The 20,729-nt window shown below is 53.2% G+C and overlaps 9 non-coding genes across 54 annotated transcripts in view; all 9 read right to left on the bottom strand.

Annotated features, from left to right (window-relative positions):
* The window catches only part of LOC149122944 (uncharacterized), a 104,538-nt gene that overhangs the window by 56,580 nt on the left and 27,229 nt on the right, over positions 1-20,729 (bottom strand). For 27 of the 46 annotated variants that reach the window (XR_016217222.1, XR_016217226.1, XR_016217224.1 and 24 more), the window contains 8 exons: positions 19,688-19,818; positions 16,998-17,129; positions 14,327-14,459; positions 11,190-11,322; positions 8,557-8,689; positions 6,954-7,084; positions 4,264-4,395; positions 1,593-1,725 (listed from right to left, as the gene is read on the bottom strand). This is a non-coding gene — a transcript (uncharacterized LOC149122944). The remainder of the gene's footprint in view (positions 1-1,592; positions 1,726-4,263; positions 4,396-6,953; positions 7,085-8,556; positions 8,690-11,189; positions 11,323-14,326; positions 14,460-16,997; positions 17,130-19,687; positions 19,819-20,729) is intronic. The other 19 variants (XR_016217229.1, XR_016217253.1, XR_016217255.1 and 16 more) reach the window with 13 other exon arrangements.
* LOC127484000 (small nucleolar RNA SNORD116) lies at positions 775-868 on the bottom strand. Its single transcript, XR_007910783.2, has one exon. It is a non-coding gene; the product is annotated as a small nucleolar RNA SNORD116 (small nucleolar RNA).
* On the bottom strand, positions 3,931-4,024 carry LOC138844850 (small nucleolar RNA SNORD116). The gene has a single exon (XR_011381212.1). It is a non-coding gene; the product is annotated as a small nucleolar RNA SNORD116 (small nucleolar RNA).
* Positions 6,623-6,716, bottom strand: LOC138844853 (small nucleolar RNA SNORD116). The gene has a single exon (XR_011381215.1). It is a non-coding gene; the product is annotated as a small nucleolar RNA SNORD116 (small nucleolar RNA).
* LOC138844848 (small nucleolar RNA SNORD116) lies at positions 8,224-8,317 on the bottom strand. The gene has a single exon (XR_011381210.1). It is a non-coding gene; the product is annotated as a small nucleolar RNA SNORD116 (small nucleolar RNA).
* Positions 10,855-10,948, bottom strand: LOC138844852 (small nucleolar RNA SNORD116). Its single transcript, XR_011381214.1, has one exon. It is a non-coding gene; the product is annotated as a small nucleolar RNA SNORD116 (small nucleolar RNA).
* On the bottom strand, positions 13,509-13,602 carry LOC138844851 (small nucleolar RNA SNORD116). The gene has a single exon (XR_011381213.1). It is a non-coding gene; the product is annotated as a small nucleolar RNA SNORD116 (small nucleolar RNA).
* On the bottom strand, positions 16,665-16,758 carry LOC138844849 (small nucleolar RNA SNORD116). The gene has a single exon (XR_011381211.1). It is a non-coding gene; the product is annotated as a small nucleolar RNA SNORD116 (small nucleolar RNA).
* LOC127484014 (small nucleolar RNA SNORD116) lies at positions 19,357-19,450 on the bottom strand. Its single transcript, XR_007910797.1, has one exon. It is a non-coding gene; the product is annotated as a small nucleolar RNA SNORD116 (small nucleolar RNA).

Genomic DNA, 20,729 nt, shown 5'->3' with positions numbered 1-20,729 from the left:
CAAGGCACCAACCAAATTGTACCAGTCGTGTGCCTAAACTCTACTGCATGATCAAACTGTGACATCACTGGGAATCACCCTGGGAGCTCCAAGGATTAACTTTTTGCCTGGCCACGACAACTCACAGCAACCATTCTCACCAGGGTGTCCTCAGAGACAACCCATCCCATTGTCCCTGTCATTTCCTTTGCACCCAGCCCAAGAGACACTCTACTCTGTGGAAGGCTCTCCCAAGAGAAGGGAACACAACATTCATACCAGGTTGACTCCTACCACCAGGTCACACAGGCACTACTGCCAAGTGTCAATGCCACACTCAAGGGGATGTCTGATCTCTTCAGAGCCCTCCGGCACTCTGCTGCCACATCAGACCACCAGCTGAGAGACCTAATGCTAGCCAGGTGACCAGGATTTGTGTCTCCTGTTGGCCAGGTAGAGGACCACCCGATTCTGAGACCCACTCCACAGACAACCAGGGCCTCGACCACACCCAGCAGACCCTCGAGTTGAATACATGGCCTGGGTTCATCCACACAATCCGAACCTGCACACCCTGTTGCATCCTTCAACGCTGCTGCCCACGTGGGGACCTGCCACACAAACTCACTTCACCAATGAACAAGGCAATCTTCTGCCCAGAGCAGACAACTGAGGGATCGTCCCCCTGGGGCTGCTCTAATGGACCTTTCACCATGAGCACTCCATGGGTTTGACAGAACCATTACCCTGGTAGTGGGCCATTACTGCCATGGTCCCTGCCAGAGGCAATGTGCTGGACCTAAGTCACGATGAGAACGACGGTTGTGAGTTCTCACTCATTTTGTTAAGCTTTTCCAAGGAATGTTTATGGGGGAGTCATCATTGATCCAAGCACATGCCAATGGGTGGGGTCCTCAACACCAAAGGCCTGGTGCTTCATCAGCTGCTCTGCCTGACCACCTTCCCAGGCCCACAGTGTCCAGGGACATGCCACAGTGCAAGTAGGACAGGCAGAACACTCCAGACGTGTTGCCCAGGTGCGGCCAAGGGATCCAGCTAGCATGCAAAAGCCTGCTGTCCTGTGAAGTGCTATGGTCTTTGTCCCCAGGGTTGGCCCTGGAAATGCTTACTGTGGGGAGCAACTGGGAGCAACTCGGACTAGACTAAGTTACTGGAATTAAGACTTATTCTCTGCATCTGCTCTCCCACAATATGGCGCTGGGAAGGGAGAAACAGCTTCTACACAGCTGCCCCCAATTCAACCAATAAACTGTAGGACCTGCTCCTGATTGGAGGAGAGCAGCGTACTTGGCGTGTGGGTAGCAGAGTTGGGATTGGTGGAAGAGGACTATAAAGGAGGAGAGAGACAACATGCATCAGGGAACATCTATCTGAAGGAACACCTGTGCAGCCCCCGAGAGAGCCGGCCAGCGGTGTGCCGCTCCCCCGCGGAAGTGGGGAAAGTGGCAGGGGGAACCGCCCTTCCACGGAGGTGGAAGGGTCGGTAGCCAACCCGGGAAGAACCAGCAGCAAACCCGGGGAGGGCCGAGCAGACAAAAGAACAGCGCAGGGTCCTGTGTCATTCCTCCACGAAGACGGGGAGCGACACTTACCATCCTTAGAGATCCAGGAGCTTCCCGCTTACCAAGGGCAGTTTGAATTCTATCGTCTTGTAGGGCCTCAAGTCCTCAGCAGAAGCACACTTCTTGCCACCCTGCACGGCCACGTTGACATCAGCAAGCAGTCCTGAGAAGTACACACAAACCCACAGGCACGCTTGAGAAAAACAGAGCCATGGCCTGCTCTGACCTGCAATGCTTAGGATGACCCTGGTCCCTGCGCCACAATGCATTCACTCAATCTTCATCTCTGAACCTTCCTTTCACACAAGCCAGTCTGTCCATGATGAACTCTGGTTATACAAGTTTCTCTTGAGTGTGCTATTGTGGGTTCTCAGCTTGAGTTCTGAATTCTGGGAAGTTGCGAGTTATGGTACATAAGTGTCCATGTCCCTAGTGTGTATTGGTCCTGCCATCGATGACCTTTGCCTGAACATTTTTGGCATCTACCTGCCGGCACTGCTTTGCTGGTGTCTGAGCCTTCAATATCATGATGGGCACCGACATCTGGCCAGAGTGACAAGGTCCACAGGAACTCCACAGACTTGTGGCAGATTCCAGGGAAAGAAAACACCACTTTGCAAGGCATACTACCTCATAGGACCTGAGACACAGTCAGGCCTTTGGTCGCCTAGAACCTCTGCCAGGTGTGGGGTACCCTGCACAGTCCTCAGTCATGAATATGATCAGGGGACATCCTCAATAGCTGCCTAGGGTTTTGTGTTGTGGCCGGAAACGTCAAGAGCACCGCTGAAACACAGCCAACTTCACAATTGCGCTCTTAAATCTCCCAATCTCATTTGTGTGTCAGTGGTCACGCAGGTCTGGGAGGCCAGCAGTGGCTTTGCCTAGATGCATCCAGGGTCAGACTTGACCCCCAGTGACCTCTCGCTAATTCCCTCTCCTTTATCACCCCATCCCTGACAAGCCCTCCAAATGTTCTGAAGTCAGCTCAGGGGAACATGCAACCGGCCCTCAAACCCACCGAAGATTCAACCTCACACCTGCCAACACAGAGGACTGTACTACCCATGACCAGAACTAGTGAGCACCTACCAGACCAGGGAAATCTGACAGGTTTATGTCCCTGGCCCCATTACCAAACCCCCAAAGAAAAGGTGTGTTAGGGAGCAGATTAGTCTCAGAACCCCAGGGTACAGCAAAAGCCCTGGAAAAACAACCTCTAACCTCAGCAGACATTGAGGTTTCTCTGCTCGCCAAGACTATCTGGGCTCAGGCTCTGGGATTACAGGCACAGGAGCCAGGGGCATGAGTTATAGGCCCTGAAGTGTCCAGCAGCTGCTGTTGCAAGCTGAGAGAAGCCACCACGCCCGGGGTCCTAACTCTCCAGATTATACACTGTCACATCACTGGTACTGTACTGGAGTCTCCGGCAAAGAGAGAAGTCCATTTCAAATAGAAGTAGAGTACCGTGTCCTTCGTGAAACAGAACTGCAAACCTGCTTCATCCATGATCAAGAGTACTACAGATTATGCTGCACTCACACTCTCAACAAAGGGTTCACATAAGATTGCTAGCCTATTATCCCTCCCACCAAGTAACCTTCAAAACTGCCCCAGACGTGTGTACAAGCTCTACTGTAGGGTGAAAATATGACATTACCGAGGATCACCATGGATGACCCAAGGAATACCATTCTGCCCCACCTACAGAACTCACAGGAACCATGCTCACCAGGGTGTCCTCGGAGACAACCCATCCCATTGTCCCTGTCATTTCCTTTGCACCCAGCCCAAGAGCCACTCTACTCTGTGGAAGACACTCCCAAGAGAAGGGAACACAACATTCATGCCAGGTTGACTCCTACCACCGGATCACACATGCACTACCGCCAAGTGTCAATGCCACACTCAAGGGGATGTCTGATCTCTTCAGAGCCCTGCGGCAGACTACTGCCACTTCAGAACACAAGCAGAGAAACCTAATGCTAGCCAGAGGACCGGGCTTCATGTCTCCTGTTGGCCAAGAAGAGGAGCACTCAGTACCAAGACCCACTACACAGGCAACCGGAGCCTCAGCTGCACCCAACAGACCCTTGAGGTATACACTTAGCATGGGCACATCCACACAATCAGATCCTGCACACCCTGCTGCATCCTTCGCCACTGCTGCCCACGTGGGGAACTGCCATGAAAACTCTCAGCATCACTGCACCAGGCACTCTGCTGCCCAGAGCTACCAACTGAGAGATCGCCTTGCTGGCACCGCTCAAATGGATCTTTCACCATGGGCACCCCCTGGGTTGTGGAGGGAACTGCTACCCTGGACATGGGCCCTCACTGCCATAGTCCCTGCCAGAGGCAATGTGCTGGACCTCAGTCACGATGAGAACGACGGTTGTGAGTTCTCACTCATTTTGTTCAGCTTTTCCAAGGAATGTTTATGGGGGAGTCATCATTGATCCAAGCACATGCCAAGGTGCGAGACCTTCAACATACAAAGCCTGGCGCTTCGTCAGCTGCTCAGTCCAACCACCTTCCCAGCCCTGCAGAGTCCAGGGATACCCCCCAATGCAAGGAGGACAGGCGGTCCACTGCAGAGGTGTGGCCCAACCGTGGCCAAATGCACAGTGAGCATACAGCTCTCTGTGGGCTGTGAGGTGCTAAGGGCTTTGTCTCCAGTGTTGGCCCTGGAAATGCTTACCGTCCTCAGAGATCCAGGAGCTTCCCGCTCACCAAGGGCAGTTTGAATTCTAGCATCATGTAGGGCCTCAAGTCCTCAGCAGAAACACACTTATCCCACCCTGCACGGCCACGTTGACATCAGCAAGTGGTCCTGAGAAGTACACACAAAACCACAGGGACACTTGATAAAACGAGAGCCCCGGCCGAGCCACGGTTAGGCTGCCCGTGGTGACCCGTGCCATCGTGCCCCCCCTCAATCTTCATCCCTGAAGCTTCCTTACACACAAGCCAGTCTGTCCATGATGGGACTATGGGCACACAAGTTTCTCCTGAGTAGGCCTTTGTGGGTTATCAGCTTGAGTTCTAAATTCTGGGAAGATGTGAGTGACAGTATATATGTGTCCGTGTCCCTAGTATGTGTTGGTCCTGCCGTCGGTGACCATTTTCTGGACAGGTTTGACATCTACCTGCCGGCACTGCTTTGCTGGGGGTCTGAGCCTTTAATACCGTGGATGGGCACTGACATTTGGCACAGAGTGAAAATTTCCACGCGCACCCCAAAACCCGTGGCAACTTCCAGGGAAAGAAAGGACCACTTTGTGAGGCACACTGCCTCATAGGACCTGAGACACAGTCTGGCCTTTGGTCGCCTAGAACCTCTGCCAGGTGTGGGGTGCTCTGAGAGTCACCAGGAGTGAGTATGATCACAGGAGCTCCTCCACAGCTGCTCCGGTTTCTGTGTTGCGGCAGCAAAGAGCAAGAAACTCACTGCAAACACAGCCAACCTAGAACTTCCGCTCCTGCATCTTCCAATCTCATTTGTGTGTCAGTGGTCTCCCAGGCCTGGGCAGCCAGCAGGGGCTTTGCCCCGATGCACCCAGGGTCAAACTTGACCCCCAGTGACCTCTCCCTAATTGCCTCTCCCTAATAGCCCCAACCCTGCCAAGTCCTCCGAATGTCCTGAAGTCAGCTCAGTGGAACAGGCTACCGGGCCACAAACCCATTGAAGATTCAACCTGACACCTGCCAACCCAGAGGACTTCAATACCCACATCTAGCACAAGGGAGTACCCACCAGAGCAGGGAAACCCACCAGGATTATGTCCCTGCCACATGACCCAATCCCCCAAGTCAGGGTGCAGTCAGGGAGCAGATTAGTCTCAGAACCTCAGGGTACAGCAAATGCCTCTAAAAATATCCTCCCATCCACAAGACATCGAGCTATCTCTGCTGGCCAAGACAATCTGGGCTCGGGCTCCAGGATTACAGGCACAGGAGCCAGGGGCATGAGTTACAGGGCCTGAGGAGTCCAGCAGCTGCTGCTGCAAGCTGAGGGAAGCCACCATGCCCAAGGTCCTAACTCTCCTGAGTTAACTGTGTCACTTCACTGTTCCTGCATTGGAAGCACAGGTAAAGGGAGATGTCCATTTCAAAAGGATCAGCACAGTACCCAAGCCTTTGTAGCAGAGTCCTGCAAACATTCTTCATTCAAGTTCAAGAGTACAAAAGATTTCGTGGCACTCACACCCTCAGCAAAGTGATCCTGGCACATTACTTGCCTGGAATCCTTCAAACCAAGGCACCAACCTAAATGCACCAGATGTGTGCCAAGCTCCACTGCAGGATCTATCTCTGACATCACCAAGGATAATCCTGAGTATTCCACAGAGAACCTGGTGCCACACATCAAGAAATCACAGCAAAAAAAAAAAAAAAAAAGGAAATCACAGCAACCATGCTCACCAGGGTGTCCTCAGAGACAACCCATCCCATTGTCCCTGTCATTTCCTTTGCACCCAGCCCAAGAGACACTCTACTCTGTGGAAGACTCTCCCAAGAGAAGGGAACACAACATTCATGCCAGGTTGACTCCTACCACCAGCTCACACAGGCACTACTGCCAAGTGTCAATGCCACACTCAAGGGGTTGTCCGATCTCTTCATAGCCCTCCAGCACTCTGCTGCCACATCAGACTACCAGCTGACAGACCTAATGCTAGCCAGGCAATCATACTTTGTGTCTGCTGTTGGCCAGGAAGAGGAGCACTCCGTTCAGAGAACCACTGCACAGACAACCAGGGCCTTGGCCACACCCAGCAGACCCCTGAGGTGAATACTTGGCTCCGCCTGCATCCACACAATTGGATCCTGCACACCCTGCTGCATCCTCACCACTGCTGCCCAGGATGGGAGCCGCCACGCAAACTCCCAGCCCCACTGCACCAGGCAATCTTCTGCTTTGAGCAGACAGCTGAGGGATCGTCCCCCTGGGGCTGCTCGAATGGACCATTCACCATGGGCACCCCTGGGGTTGTAGAGAGAACCGCTATCTGGACGTGGGCCCTCACTGCCATAGTCCCTGCCAGAGGCAATGTGCTGGACCTCAGTCATGATGAGAACGACGGTTGTGAGTTCTCACTCATTTTGTTCAGCTTTTCCAAGGAATCTTTATGGGGCAGTCATCATCGATCCAAGCACATGCCAAGGTGTAGGGCCCTCAACACTGAAGGCCTGGTGCTTCGTCAGCTGCTCAGTCTAACCATCTTTTCACCGCACAGAATCCAGGGATGTGCCCCAGTGCAGGGAGGAAGGCAACCACTGCAGAGGTGTGGCCGTGGCACGACCAAAGGATCCAACGAGCATTCAGGTGTCTGTGGGGCTGTCAAGTGATATGGCTTTTTGCCTAGTGCTGGCCTGGGCCATGCTTACCATCCTCAGAGATCCAGGAGCTTCCCGCTCACCAAAGGCCGTTTGAATTCTAGCGTCCTCTAGGTTCTCAAGTCCTCAGCAGAAGCATATTCTTCCCACCCTGCACGGCCACGTCGTATCAGCGACCAGTCCTGAGATGTACACACAAACCACAGGCACGCTTGAGAAAACCAGAGCCCTGGCTGGCTCCGAGCTGCCACGCTAGTCTGTTGTGGTGTCACGCACCATAGCACATCCCCTTAATCTATCCCTGAGCTTCCTTTCACTCGAGCCAATCTGCATGATAGGACTATGCATACACAAGTTTCTCGTGAGTAGGCTCTTGTGAATTCTAAGCTTGAGTTTGGAATTCAGGGAAGATGTGAGTCACGGTATATGTGCATTTGTGTCACAAGTGCGTGTTGGTCCTGCCACTAGTGATCTTTAACAGGACAGTTTTTGCATCTACGAGCAGGCACTGTTTGCTCGGGGTCTCAGCCTTCAATACCATGGGTAGGCACTGACATCTGGACCACACTGACATGGACCACAGGCACCCCAAAAACCTGTGGCAACTTCCAGGGAAGAAAGGACCGCTTGTGTGATGCATGCTGTCCCCCAGGACCTGAGATAGAGTCATGCATTTCCACGGCTAGAAACTCTGCCAGGTGTGGGGTGCCCTGCACAGTCCCCAGTCATGAGTACGAACACTACACCTCCTCAACAACTGCCCATGGGTTCTCTGTTGTGGCCAGAAAGGGCTGGAGACCCACTGCAAACACAGCCAACCGAGAACTTCCGCTCCTGCATCTCCCAATCTCATTTGTGTGTTGTGGTCTCGCAGGTCTAGGGGGCTAGCAGTGGCTTTGCCCAGAAGCAACCAGGGTCAGACTTGACCCCCAGTGACCTCTACGTAATTGCCTCTCCCTATTCACCACGACCCTGGCAAGCCCTCCGAATGTCCTGAAGTCAGCACAGGGGAACATACAACCGGCACTCAAACCCACTGAGATAAACCTCACACCTGCTAAACCAAAGGTCTGCGCATTCCAGTATCGGCACAAATGAGCAGCGACTGGACCAGGGAAAACCACCAGGATTATGTTGCTGCCACATGACCCAATACCCCAAGACAGGGTGCGTTCAGGCAACAGATTAGTCACAGAACCCCAGGGTACAGCGAATGCCTCGAAAAACATCCTCCCACCCACAAAAACCCCATGGGTTTGGCAGAACCGCTACCCTGGATGTGGGCTATTACTGCCATAGTCCCTGCCAGAGGCAATGTGCTGGACCTCAGTCACGATGAGAACGACGGTTGTGAGTTCTCACTCATTTTGTTCAGCTTTTCCAAGGAATGTTTATGGGGGAGTCATCATCGATCCAAGCACATGCCAATGGGTGGGGTCCTCAACACTAAAGGCCTGGTGCTTCGTCAGCTGATCCACCAACCACCTCTGCAGCCCCGCAGAGTCCAGGGACACACCGCAGCACAAGGAGGACAGGTGGTCCAATGCAGAGGTGTGGCCCAGGCATGGCCTAAGGCTCCAGCAAGCATTCAGGTGTCTGTGGGGCTGTCAAGTGCTATGCCTTTGTCCCCAGGGTTGACCTTGGCCATGCTTACCGTCCTCAGAGATCCAGGAACTTCCCGCTCACCAAGAGCAGTTTGAATTCTAGCATCTTGTAGGGCCTCAAGTCCTCAGCAGAAGCACACTTCTTGCCACCCTGCACGGCCACGTTGACATCAGCAAGCAGTCCTGAGAAGTACACACAAACCACAGGCACGCTTGAGAAAACCAGAGCCCTGGCCTGCTCCGAGCTGCCGTACTAGGCTGATGTGGTGTCCTTAACCACAGCGTGCCCCTCAATTTTCATCCCTGAATCTTCCTTTCACTCAATATGTCTGCCCATGATGGGACTATGGTTATACAAGTTTCTCCTAAGTGGGCCTTGTGGGTTCTCAGCTTGCATTCTGAATTCTGGGATGATCTGAATGACAGTTTATATGCATCTGTATCCAAGGATGTGTCGGCCCTGCCAGGGGCCGACTGACCTTTGCCAGGACAGTTCTGGCATCCATGTACTGGTACTGCTTTGTTGGGTGTCTGAGTCTCTAACACCATGGGTGGACAACAACCTCAGGGCCAGAGTGACAAGGTCCACAGGCACTCTGCAAACCCATGTCAACTTCCAGGGAAAGAAAAAAACCACTTGTGCGATGCATGCTGCCCCCAGGATGTAAGACTCACAAAGGCCTTTGGGTCCTGGATCCTCTGCCAGTGTGGGGTGTTCTGAGAGTCCCCAGTCATGAGTATAATCACGACACCTCCTCAACAGCTCACAGAGTTTCTGTGTTGCAGCTGGAAAGGGCAAGAGACCCACTGCAAACACAGCCAACCTGGCACTTGCGCTCCTGCATCTCCCAATCTCATTTGTGTGTCAGTGGTCTCGCAGGTCTGCGCAGCCAGCAGGGGCCTTGCCCAGATGCACCCAGGGTCAGACATGACCCCCAGTGACCTCTCCCTAATTTCCTCTCCCTAATTGCCCTGACCCTTGCAAGCCCTCTGAATGTCCTGAAGTCAGCTCTGGGGAACATACAACCAGCCCTCAAACCCACTGAAGACTCAACCTCATACTAGCCAAACCAGAGGACTGTGCTACCCACGAGCAGCACAAATGAGCACTGACTGCACCAGGGAAAACCGAAAGGTTTATGATCCTGGCTCCATGACCCAATTGCCCAAGACAAGGTGTGTTCAGGCAGCTGATTATTCTCAGAATCTCAGGGAATAGCAAGTTTCCAAAAAAACAACCTCCATCCCCAGTAGACATTGAGGTTTCTCTGCTGGCCAAGACAATCTGGGCTCAGGCTCTGGGATTACAGGCACAGGAGCCAGGGGCATGAGTTATAGGGCCTGAAGTGTCCAGCAGCTGCTGTTGCAAGCTGAGGGAAGCTACCATGCCCGGGGTCTTAACTCTCCTGATTATATAGTGTCACATCTCTGGTCCTGCTTTGGAGGCCCAGGTAAAGAGAGAAGTCCATTTCAAATAGTAGAAGTACAGTACCGTGTCCTTCGTGGCACAGATCTGCAAACCTGCTTCATCCATGATCAAGGTACTACAGATTACGCTGCACTCACACCCTCAGCTAAAGGGATCCCGCAAGATTGCTCACCTGTTATCCCTCCCACAAAGGAACCTTCAAAACTGCAGCCTATGTGTGCCCAAGCTCCACTGCATGATCAAAATATGACATTACTGGGGATCACCCTGGGTGATTCATGGAGTACAAGCTGCTGCACCTCAAGAACTTATAGCAACCATGCTCTCCAGGGTGTCCTTGAGAAAACCCATCCCTCTGTCCTTGTCATTTTATTTGTACCAAGCCTAAGAGCTGCTCCACTCTCAGACTCTCTCAAGAGAAGGGAACACAACATTCTTGCCAGGTTGACTCCTACGACCAGGTCACACAGGCACTACCGCCAAGTGTCAATGCCACACTCAAGGGGATGTCTGATCTCTTCAGACCATTGCAGAACTCTGCTGCCACATCAGACCACCAGCTCCTAGACCTAAACCTAGACAGGGGACCGAGCTTCGTGGGTCCAATTGGCAAAGATGAGAAGACTTGATTCTGAGACCTACCCCACAGGGACCAGGGTCTTTGCCACATGCAGCAGACTCTCGTGGGAAATAAGTGGCCTGGGCACATCCGCACAATCAGACCCTGTACACCCTGCTACATCCTTCGCCACTGCTGCCCACGTGGGGAGCCGCCACGCAAACTCATAGCACCATTGCGCAAGGCACTCTGCTGCCCAGATTGGACAACTGAGGGATTGCCACACCCTGGGTTGTGGAGAGAACCGCTACCCTGGACGTGGGCCCTCACTGCCATAGTCCCTGCTAGAGGCAATGTGCTGGACCTAAGTCACGATGAGAACGACGGTTGTGAGTTCTCACTCATTTTGTTCAGCTTTTCCAAGGAATGTTTATGGGGGAGTCATCATTGATCCAAGCACATGCCAATGGGTGGGATCCTCAACACCAAAAGGCCTGGTGCTTCATCAGCGGCTCCGCCCAACCACCTCTGCAGCCCTCCAGAGTCCAGGTATACACCTCAGCACAGGAGAACAGAGGGTGCACTGCAGAGGTGTGGCCCAGGTGTGGCCAAAGTCTCCAGCAAGCATACAGGTATCTGCGGGGCTGTTAAGAGCTATGACCTTTGTCCCCAGGGTTGACCTTGGCCATGCTTACCTTTCTCAGAGATCCAGGAACTTGCTACTCAACAAGGGCAGTTTGAATTCTAGTGTCTTGTAGGGCCTCAAGTTCTCAGCAGAAGTACACTTCTTCCCACCCTGCACGGCCACGTCGACATCAGCGACCGGTCCTGTGACGTATACACAAAGCACAAGCACGCTTGAGGAAACCAGATCTCTGGCCTGTTCCGAGCTGCCACGCTAGGCTGCTGTGGTGTCAAGCACCAGAGCACATCCCATCAATCTTCATCCCTGAGGCTTCCTTCATTGAACCTGTCTGTCCATGATTGACAAGGCCTACACAAGCTTCTCCTGAATAGGCCCTAGTGGGTTCTCAGCTGGAGTTCTACATTCTGGGAAGATGCGTGAGATGCTATATGTGCATCTGTGTCCCAAGTGTGTGTTGGTCCTGCCACCAGTGACATTTGCCAGGACAGTTTTTGCATATACTGGCAGGCACTACTTAGCTGGGGGTCTGAGCCTTTAATACCGTGGATGCACACTGACATCTTGCCCAGAGTGACAAGTTCCATGGGCACCCCGAAAAACCCGCAGATACTTCCAGGGAAAGAAAGCAACGCTTGTGTGATGCATGCTGCCCCCCAGGACCTCAGACTCAGTCATGTCTTTGGTCACCTGGAACCTCTGCCAGTTGTGGGGTACCCTGCACAGTCCCAAGTCATGAGTAGGCTCAGGGAACTTCCTCAACAGCAGCCCAGGGGTTCTTTGTGTGGCCGGAAAGAGCAAGACACTCACTGCAAACACAGCCAACCTAGCACTTGCGCTCCTGCATCTCCCAATCTCATTTGTGTGCCAGTGGCCTCACAGGTCCAGGTGGCCAACAGGGGCTTTGCCCAGATGCACCCAGGGTGAGAATGGACCCCCAGTCACCTCTCCCTCATTGCCCTGACCCTGGCTAGACCTCTGAATGTCCTGAAGTCAGCTCAGGAGAACATGCAACCGGGCCACAAACCCACCGAAGATTCAACCTCACACCTGCCAACCAGGAGTACGGCTCTACCCTCAACCAGACAAGTGAGCACCAGCGGACCAGGGAAAACCAAAAGCTTTATGTCCCTGGCTCCATGACTCAATTGCCCATGACAGAGTAAGTTCAGGTGCAGAATAGTCTCAGAACCCCAGGGTACAGCAAGTTTCCAGAAAAACAACTTCCAACCCCATTAGACATCGAGGTTTCTCTACTGGCCAAGACAATCTGGGCTCAGGCTCCAGGATTGCAGGCACAGGAGCCAGGGGCATGAGTTATAGGCCCTGGAGTGTCCACCAGCTGCTGTGCAAGCTGAGGGAAGCCACCATGTCCAAGGTCCTAACTCTCCTGAGTTAACTGCACCACATCACTGGTTCTGCCTCTGATTCCAGGTAAAGGGGGTTTGTCCATTTCAAATAGGAGAAGCATAGTACCTTGGCCTCCGTGGCACAGTCCAGCAAACCTGCTTCATCCATGGTCAAGAGTACAACAGATTACGTGGCTCTCACACCCTCAGCAAAAGAATCCCAGCACATTATTTGCCTAGAATCCCACCAAGGCACCAACCAAATTGTACCAGTCGTGTGCCTAAACTCTACTGCATGATCAAACTGTGACATCACTGGGAATCACCCTGGGAGCTCCAAGGATTAACTTTTTGCCTGGCCACGACAACTCACAGCAACCATTCTCACCAGGGTGTCCTCAGAGACAACCCATCCCATTGTCCCTGTCATTTCCTTTGCACCCAGCCCAAGAGACACTCTACTCTGTGGAAGGCTCTCCCAAGAGAAGGGAACACAACATTCATACCAGGTTGACTCCTACCACCAGGTCACACAGGCACTACTGCCAAGTGTCAATGCCACACTCAAGGGGATGTCTGATCTCTTCAGAGCCCTCCGGCACTCTGCTGCCACATCAGACCACCAGCTGAGAGACCTAATGCTAGCCAGGTGACCAGGATTTGTGTCTCCTGTTGGCCAGGTAGAGGACCACCCGATTCTGAGACCCACTCCACAGACAACCAGGGCCTCGACCACACCCAGCAGACCCTCGAGTTGAATACATGGCCTGGGTTCATCCACACAATCCGAACCTGCACACCCTGTTGCATCCTTCAACGCTGCTGCCCACGTGGGGACCTGCCACACAAACTCACTTCACCAATGAACAAGGCAATCTTCTGCCCAGAGCAGACAACTGAGGGATCGTCCCCCTGGGGCTGCTCTAATGGACCTTTCACCATGAGCACTCCATGGGTTTGACAGAACCATTACCCTGGTAGTGGGCCATTACTGCCATGGTCCCTGCCAGAGGCAATGTGCTGGACCTAAGTCACGATGAGAACGACGGTTGTGAGTTCTCACTCATTTTGTTCAGCTTTTCCAAGGAATGTTTATGGGGGAGTCATCATTGATCCAAGCACATGCCAATGGGTGGGGTCCTCAACACCAAAGGCCTGGTGCTTCATCAGCTGCTCTGCCTGACCACCTTCCCAGGCCCACAGTGTCCAGGGACATGCCACAGTGCAAGTAGGACAGGCAGAACACTCCAGACGTGTTGCCCAGGTGCGGCCAAGGGATCCAGCTAGCATGCAAAAGCCTGCTGTCCTGTGAAGTGCTATGGTCTTTGTCCCCAGGGTTGGCCCTGGAAATGCTTACTGTGGGGAGCAACTGGGAGCAACTCGGACTAGACTAAGTTACTGGAATTAAGACTTATTCTCTGCATCTGCTCTCCCACAATATGGCGCTGGGAAGGGAGAAACAGCTTCTACACAGCTGCCCCCAATTCAACCAATAAACTGTAGGACCTGCTCCTGATTGGAGGAGAGCAGCGTACTTGGCGTGTGGGTAGCAGAGTTGGGATTGGTGGAAGAGGACTATAAAGGAGGAGAGAGACAACATGCATCAGGGAACATCTATCTGAAGGAACACCTGTGCAGCCCCCGAGAGAGCCGGCCAGCGGTGTGCCGCTCCCCCGCGGAAGTGGGGAAAGTGGCAGGGGGAACCGCCCTTCCACGGAGGTGGAAGGGTCGGTAGCCAACCCGGGAAGAACCAGCAGCAAACCCGGGGAGGGCCGAGCAGACAAAAGAACAGCGCAGGGTCCTGTGTCATTCCTCCACGAAGACGGGGAGCGACACTTACCATCCTTAGAGATCCAGGAGCTTCCCGCTTACCAAGGGCAGTTTGAATTCTATCGTCTTGTAGGGCCTCAAGTCCTCAGCAGAAGCACACTTCTTGCCACCCTGCACGGCCACGTTGACATCAGCAAGCAGTCCTGAGAAGTACACACAAACCCACAGGCACGCTTGAGAAAAACAGAGCCATGGCCTGCTCTGACCTGCAATGCTTAGGATGACCCTGGTCCCTGCGCCACAATGCATTCACTCAATCTTCATCTCTGAACCTTCCTTTCACACAAGCCAGTCTGTCCATGATGAACTCTGGTTATACAAGTTTCTCTTGAGTGTGCTATTGTGGGTTCTCAGCTTGAGTTCTGAATTCTGGGAAGTTGCGAGTTATGGTACATAAGTGTCCATGTCCCTAGTGTGTATTGGTCCTGCCATCGATGACCTTTGCCTGAACATTTTTGGCATCTACCTGCCGGCACTGCTTTGCTGGTGTCTGAGCCTTCAATATCATGATGGGCACCGACATCTGGCCAGAGTGACAAGGTCCACAGGAACTCCACAGACTTGTGGCAGATTCCAGGGAAAGAAAACACCACTTTGCAAGGCATACTACCTCATAGGACCTGAGACACAGTCAGGCCTTTGGTCGCCTAGAACCTCTGCCAGGTGTGGGGTACCCTGCACAGTCCTCAGTCATGAATATGATCAGGGGACATCCTCAATAGCTGCCTAGGGTTTTGTGTTGTGGCCGGAAACGTCAAGAGCACCGCTGAAACACAGCCAACTTCACAATTGCGCTCTTAAATCTCCCAATCTCATTTGTGTGTCAGTGGTCACGCAGGTCTGGGAGGCCAGCAGTGGCTTTGCCTAGATGCATCCAGGGTCAGACTTGACCCCCAGTGACCTCTCGCTAATTCCCTCTCCTTTATCACCCCATCCCTGACAAGCCCTCCAAATGTTCTGAAGTCAGCTCAGGGGAACATGCAACCGGCCCTCAAACCCACCGAAGATTCAACCTCACACCTGCCAACACAGAGGACTGTACTACCCATGACCAGAACTAGTGAGCACCTACCAGACCAGGGAAATCTGACAGGTTTATGTCCCTGGCCCCATTACCAAACCCCCAAAGAAAAGGTGTGTTAGGGAGCAGATTAGTCTCAGAACCCCAGGGTACAGCAAAAGCCCTGGAAAAACAACCTCTAACCTCAGCAGACATTGAGGTTTCTCTGCTCGCCAAGACTATCTGGGCTCAGGCTCTGGGATTACAGGCACAGGAGCCAGGGGCATGAGTTATAGGCCCTGAAGTGTCCAGCAGCTGCTGTTGCAAGCTGAGAGAAGCCACCACGCCCGGGGTCCTAACTCTCCAGATTATACACTGTCACATCACTGGTACTGTACTGGAGTCTCCGGCAAAGAGAGAAGTCCATTTCAAATAGAAGTAGAGTACCGTGTCCTTCGTGAAACAGAACTGCAAACCTGCTTCATCCATGATCAAGAGTACTACAGATTATGCTGCACTCACACTCTCAACAAAGGGTTCACATAAGATTGCTAGCCTATTATCCCTCCCACCAAGTAACCTTCAAAACTGCCCCAGACGTGTGTACAAGCTCTACTGTAGGGTGAAAATATGACATTACCGAGGATCACCATGGATGACCCAAGGAATACCATTCTGCCCCACCTACAGAACTCACAGGAACCATGCTCACCAGGGTGTCCTCGGAGACAACCCATCCCATTGTCCCTGTCATTTCCTTTGCACCCAGCCCAAGAGCCACTCTACTCTGTGGAAGACACTCCCAAGAGAAGGGAACACAACATTCATGCCAGGTTGACTCCTACCACCGGATCACACATGCACTACCGCCAAGTGTCAATGCCACACTCAAGGGGATGTCTGATCTCTTCAGAGCCCTGCGGCAGACTACTGCCACTTCAGAACACAAGCAGAGAAACCTAATGCTAGCCAGAGGACCGGGCTTCATGTCTCCTGTTGGCCAAGAAGAGGAGCACTCAGTACCAAGACCCACTACACAGGCAACCGGAGCCTCAGCTGCACCCAACAGACCCTTGAGGTATACACTTAGCATGGGCACATCCACACAATCAGATCCTGCACACCCTGCTGCATCCTTCGCCACTGCTGCCCACGTGGGGAACTGCCATGAAAACTCTCAGCATCACTGCACCAGGCACTCTGCTGCCCAGAGCTACCAACTGAGAGATCGCCTTGCTGGCACCGCTCAAATGGATCTTTCACCATGGGCACCCCCTGGGTTGTGGAGGGAACTGCTACCCTGGACATGGGCCCTCACTGCCATAGTCCCTGCCAGAGGCAATGTGCTGGACCTCAGTCACGATGAGAACGACGGTTGTGAGTTCTCACTCATTTTGTTCAGCTTTTCCAAGGAATGTTTATGGGGGAGTCATCATTGATCCAAGCACATGCCAAGGTGCGAGACCTTCAACATACAAAGCCTGGCGCTTCGTCAGCTGCTCAGTCCAACCACCTTCCCAGCCCTGCAGAGTCCAGGGATACCCCCCAATGCAAGGAGGACAGGCGGTCCACTGCAGAGGTGTGGCCCAACCGTGGCCAAATGCACAGTGAGCATACAGCTCTCTGTGGGCTGTGAGGTGCTAAGGGCTTTGTCTCCAGTGTTGGCCCTGGAAATGCTTACCGTCCTCAGAGATCCAGGAGCTTCCCGCTCACCAAGGGCAGTTTGAATTCTAGCATCATGTAGGGCCTCAAGTCCTCAGCAGAAACACACTTATCCCACCCTGCACGGCCACGTTGACATCAGCAAGTGGTCCTGAGAAGTACACACAAAACCACAGGGACACTTGATAAAACGAGAGCCCCGGCCGAGCCACGGTTAGGCTGCCCGTGGTGACCCGTGCCATCGTGCCCCCCCTCAATCTTCATCCCTGAAGCTTCCTTACACACAAGCCAGTCTGTCCATGATGGGACTATGGGCACACAAGTTTCTCCTGAGTAGGCCTTTGTGGGTTATCAGCTTGAGTTCTAAATTCTGGGAAGATGTGAGTGACAGTATATATGTGTCCGTGTCCCTAGTATGTGTTGGTCCTGCCGTCGGTGACCATTTTCTGGACAGGTTTGACATCTACCTGCCGGCACTGCTTTGCTGGGGGTCTGAGCCTTTAATACCGTGGATGGGCACTGACATTTGGCACAGAGTGAAAATTTCCACGCGCACCCCAAAACCCGTGGCAACTTCCAGGGAAAGAAAGGACCACTTTGTGAGGCACACTGCCTCATAGGACCTGAGACACAGTCTGGCCTTTGGTCGCCTAGAACCTCTGCCAGGTGTGGGGTGCTCTGAGAGTCACCAGGAGTGAGTATGATCACAGGAGCTCCTCCACAGCTGCTCCGGTTTCTGTGTTGCGGCAGCAAAGAGCAAGAAACTCACTGCAAACACAGCCAACCTAGAACTTCCGCTCCTGCATCTTCCAATCTCATTTGTGTGTCAGTGGTCTCCCAGGCCTGGGCAGCCAGCAGGGGCTTTGCCCCGATGCACCCAGGGTCAAACTTGACCCCCAGTGACCTCTCCCTAATTGCCTCTCCCTAATAGCCCCAACCCTGCCAAGTCCTCCGAATGTCCTGAAGTCAGCTCAGTGGAACAGGCTACCGGGCCACAAACCCATTGAAGATTCAACCTGACACCTGCCAACCCAGAGGACTTCAATACCCACATCTAGCACAAGGGAGTACCCACCAGAGCAGGGAAACCCACCAGGATTATGTCCCTGCCACATGACCCAATCCCCCAAGTCAGGGTGCAGTCAGGGAGCAGATTAGTCTCAGAACCTCAGGGTACAGCAAATGCCTCTAAAAATATCCTCCCATCCACAAGACATCGAGCTATCTCTGCTGGCCAAGACAATCTGGGCTCGGGCTCCAGGATTACAGGCACAGGAGCCAGGGGCATGAGTTACAGGGCCTGAGGAGTCCAGCAGCTGCTGCTGCAAGCTGAGGGAAGCCACCATGCCCAAGGTCCTAACTCTCCTGAGTTAACTGTGTCACTTCACTGTTCCTGCATTGGAAGCACAGGTAAAGGGAGATGTCCATTTCAAAAGGATCAGCACAGTACCCAAGCCTTTGTAGCAGAGTCCTGCAAACATTCTTCATTCAAGTTCAAGAGTACAAAAGATTTCGTGGCACTCACACCCTCAGCAAAGTGATCCTGGCACATTACTTGCCTGGAATCCTTCAAACCAAGGCACCAACCTAAATGCACCAGATGTGTGCCAAGCTCCACTGCAGGATCTATCTCTGACATCACCAAGGATAATCCTGAGTATTCCACAGAGAACCTGGTGCCACACATCAAGAAATCACAGCAAAAAAAAAAAAAAAAAAGGAAATCACAGCAACCATGCTCACCAGGGTGTCCTCAGAGACAACCCATCCCATTGTCCCTGTCATTTCCTTTGCACCCAGCCCAAGAGACACTCTACTCTGTGGAAGACTCTCCCAAGAGAAGGGAACACAACATTCATGCCAGGTTGACTCCTACCACCAGCTCACACAGGCACTACTGCCAAGTGTCAATGCCACACTCAAGGGGTTGTCCGATCTCTTCATAGCCCTCCAGCACTCTGCTGCCACATCAGACTACCAGCTGACAGACCTAATGCTAGCCAGGCAATCATACTTTGTGTCTGCTGTTGGCCAGGAAGAGGAGCACTCCGTTCAGAGAACCACTGCACAGACAACCAGGGCCTTGGCCACACCCAGCAGACCCCTGAGGTGAATACTTGGCTCCGCCTGCATCCACACAATTGGATCCTGCACACCCTGCTGCATCCTCACCACTGCTGCCCAGGATGGGAGCCGCCACGCAAACTCCCAGCCCCACTGCACCAGGCAATCTTCTGCTTTGAGCAGACAGCTGAGGGATCGTCCCCCTGGGGCTGCTCGAATGGACCATTCACCATGGGCACCCCTGGGGTTGTAGAGAGAACCGCTATCTGGACGTGGGCCCTCACTGCCATAGTCCCTGCCAGAGGCAATGTGCTGGACCTCAGTCATGATGAGAACGACGGTTGTGAGTTCTCACTCATTTTGTTCAGCTTTTCCAAGGAATCTTTATGGGGCAGTCATCATCGATCCAAGCACATGCCAAGGTGTAGGGCCCTCAACACTGAAGGCCTGGTGCTTCGTCAGCTGCTCAGTCTAACCATCTTTTCACCGCACAGAATCCAGGGATGTGCCCCAGTGCAGGGAGGAAGGCAACCACTGCAGAGGTGTGGCCGTGGCACGACCAAAGGATCCAACGAGCATTCAGGTGTCTGTGGGGCTGTCAAGTGATATGGCTTTTTGCCTAGTGCTGGCCTGGGCCATGCTTACCATCCTCAGAGATCCAGGAGCTTCCCGCTCACCAAAGGCCGTTTGAATTCTAGCGTCCTCTAGGTTCTCAAGTCCTCAGCAGAAGCATATTCTTCCCACCCTGCACGGCCACGTCGTATCAGCGACCAGTCCTGAGATGTACACACAAACCACAGGCACGCTTGAGAAAACCAGAGCCCTGGCTGGCTCCGAGCTGCCACGCTAGTCTGTTGTGGTGTCACGCACCATAGCACATCCCCTTAATCTATCCCTGAGCTTCCTTTCACTCGAGCCAATCTGCATGATAGGACTATGCATACACAAGTTTCTCGTGAGTAGGCTCTTGTGAATTCTAAGCTTGAGTTTGGAATTCAGGGAAGATGTGAGTCACGGTATATGTGCATTTGTGTCACAAGTGCGTGTTGGTCCTGCCACTAGTGATCTTTAACAGGACAGTTTTTGCATCTACCAGCAGGCACTGTTTGCTCGGGGTCTCAGCCTTCAATACCATGGGTAGGCACTGACATCTGGACCACACTGACATGGACCACAGGCACCCCAAAAACCTGTGGCAACTTCCAGGGAAGAAAGGACCGCTTGTGTGATGCATGCTGTCCCCCAGGACCTGAGATAGAGTCATGCATTTCCACGGCTAGAAACTCTGCCAGGTGTGGGGTGCCCTGCACAGTCCCCAGTCATGAGTACGAACACTACACCTCCTCAACAACTGCCCATGGGTTCTCTGTTGTGGCCAGAAAGGGCTGGAGACCCACTGCAAACACAGCCAACCGAGAACTTCCGCTCCTGCATCTCCCAATCTCATTTGTGTGTTGTGGTCTCGCAGGTCTAGGGGGCTAGCAGTGGCTTTGCCCAGAAGCAACCAGGGTCAGACTTGACCCCCAGTGACCTCTACGTAATTGCCTCTCCCTATTCACCACGACCCTGGCAAGCCCTCCGAATGTCCTGAAGTCAGCACAGGGGAACATACAACCGGCACTCAAACCCACTGAGATAAACCTCACACCTGCTAAACCAAAGGTCTGCGCATTCCAGTATCGGCACA

This window comes from Oryctolagus cuniculus, chromosome 12 (genome assembly GCF_051225735.1).
Source record: "Oryctolagus cuniculus isolate XC-2025 breed Fujian yellow rabbit chromosome 12, ASM5122573v1, whole genome shotgun sequence".
In the NCBI taxonomy this organism is placed as follows: Eukaryota; Metazoa; Chordata; class Mammalia; order Lagomorpha; family Leporidae; genus Oryctolagus; species Oryctolagus cuniculus.
This window is presented reverse-complemented; position numbering and strand designations above follow the sequence as displayed.